The 2,490-nt window shown below is 42.2% G+C and overlaps 1 pseudogene; it reads right to left on the bottom strand.

Moving 5' to 3' along the window:
- Positions 1 to 2,260: 2,260 nt before the first annotated feature.
- LOC102867275 overlaps positions 2,261 to 2,490 on the bottom strand; it is a 2,008-nt pseudogene continuing 1,778 nt past the window's right edge.

Here is a 2,490-nt window from a genome sequence, read left to right as displayed (position 1 = left end):
GCAAGGATTCTGAGGCTCCATCTAACATACTTTGGACATGTTGTAAGGAGAGACCGGTCCTTGGAGAGGGACATCATGCTTGGGAGGGTGGAGGGTGGAGGACAGCGCAGGAGAGGAAGGCCCTCTATGAGGTGGATTGATTCAGTGACTGGGATAATTGGGATGGGAGTGACAGAGACAGTGCAACTGGCACAGGACAGATCAGAGTTTAGGGCTGTTGTACATAGGGTCGCTATGAGTCACAAGCGACTCGACGGCACATAACAACAACAACAACAACAATATTAAAAAAAATCAGTATCTGTTCATAGCAATAGAAACTTTACCAATAATTATGGGTAATATTGTATGGTATAATCTATGTAATTAATGATGCCAAGTTGTTTATAAACAAATGTGCAATTATTAATATAGTTGAGTCATAACTGACCCAGGGTAGATCACATCTGTGGAAGGAATCTTTGGGGAAGTTCACTGTCAGCAGTAAAAACTACGCAAGGTGCTGATTGCAGAACAGATCATCAACTACTCATATGCAAGTTCAAATTAAAGCTAAAGAAGGTTAAATCATATCCACAGGAATCAAAGTTTGATCTGAGTCTATTCCCAATGAATTTCAAAAACAACTCAAGAACAAGTCTGAGGCCTTGGACACTAATGAATAATGACCAGATGAGCTGTGGGAAGATATCAAGAATGTCATCCAGGAAGAATGCAAAAGGTCATTTGAAAGACAGAAGAAGAAAAGACGAAAGTGGATATCAGATGATACTCTGAATATTGCACTAGAGTGCTGAGAAGCCAAAGCAAAGTGAGTAAGAAGGAGCTGTATAGAACTTGCAAAGTGAAGCTCTTGAAGACAAGGTAAAGTATTTTATAATGGAATGTGCAAGGAGTTGGGGTCTGAAAATCAAAAGGGCTGAGCTTGCTCAGCATTTCTTGAGCTGAAGGAACTAAAGAACAAATCAAGCCATGAGTGGCCATGCTTAAGGATGCTATGAGCAGAACATTTAATGATTCAGGAAACATTAAAAGAAAACGGAAGGAGTTTACAGAGTCACTTTACCAAAAAGAGTTGGGTGACACAAATAATTTAAAGAAACAACCTATGATCAAGGGGCAATAGTGATGAAGGAGGAAGTTCAGGCTGCAATGAAGGATTTGGCAAAAACAGCTCCAGAAATATGAGAGGAATGTCTATCTGCGTTTTATTGACTATGCAAAGACATTTGACTGTTGGATCACAACAATTGTGGATAATTTTGAGGAAAATGAGAATCCCAGAACCCTTGATTGTGCTTATGTGAACCTGTATTGGACCAGGAAGCAGTTCTCAGAACAAAGCTGGAAAACACTGCAAGGTTCAAATTCAGGAAAGGAGTCTGTCAGGAGTCTGTCTCCATATCTCTTCAATCTATAAATGAACCCGATCATTCAGGAAGCAGGGCTTTATGAGGAGGAATATGACATCAAGATTGGAGGAAGATTTGCCAGCAACTTTATGCAGATGACACATCCTTGCTTGCTGAATCTGAAGAGTACCTACCTTAAGCACTTGGTGCAGAAGGAAAAGGACCGTAGTCTTCAGTAGGGATTGAAGCTCAACATCAAGAAGACAAAGATTCTTGCCACTCGACCAATTGGCAGCATCATGATATATGGATAAAAGATTGAGGTTGCCAAAAATTACGGCTTGTTTGGTTCCACAATCAACACTCTTAGAATCAGCAGCAGTCAGTAAATCAAATGACAAATTGCATTGGGAATATCTGCTGACAGTGACCTCTCCACAATGCTGAAAAGCAAATGTGTCAGTCTAGAGACTAAGTTGGACCTAGTCCAGGCCGTGGTCTCTATAAGTATTTGTTATGCATCAGAGAACTGGACAATGACTAAGGATGACAGAAGAAGAATCAGTGCCTTAGAATTGTGGTCCTGGAGAAGACTCTTGAACACACCTTAGACCACCAAAATAACGTATAGGTCTGTCTTGGAGAAGGTGAAATCAAGTTTCTCCTTGGAGGCTAGAATTTTGAAACTTCATATTTCACATACTTTTGTCACATGGCCAGAGGGGATCAGTTTTTTTTGTTTTGTTTTGTTTTGTTTTTTAACTAAAACAATGGTATTTAATGGGAACCAGAGGTATGTTACAATTACAGGGTCCAACACAAAAACTCGTGGAGTTGGAAGGTTACAAAGTAATGAGGGTAACACGAGGAACAAGAAGAAAAGCTGTTCCAGATCTTCAGTAGCCGGGCTAATAGGGCCTCTCCCTGTGATCCTATGATCACCCCTGGAGTCCATTTTGCCAGGGTCAAAGCCACCTCTGTCTCCACCACCTCGGCCCCCTCGGAAGCCCCCACGGTCCCCACCACGGCCTCGGTAGCCACCCCGATCATAGCCGCCTCTTCCACCTCGACAATCATCTCCTTAGTTACCACCCATGTGAGAGGCTCCTGGTCTTCCTGGGCCGTCTGGCTTTGGAGC

This window comes from Elephantulus edwardii, unplaced genomic scaffold (genome assembly GCF_000299155.1).
Source record: "Elephantulus edwardii isolate Elephantulus edwardi_28Jun2011 unplaced genomic scaffold, EleEdw1.0 scaffold00299, whole genome shotgun sequence".
NCBI lineage: Eukaryota > Metazoa > Chordata > Mammalia > Macroscelidea > Macroscelididae > Elephantulus > Elephantulus edwardii.
Note: the sequence above shows the minus strand (reverse complement) of the source record. Positions and strands in the feature narration are given on the sequence as shown.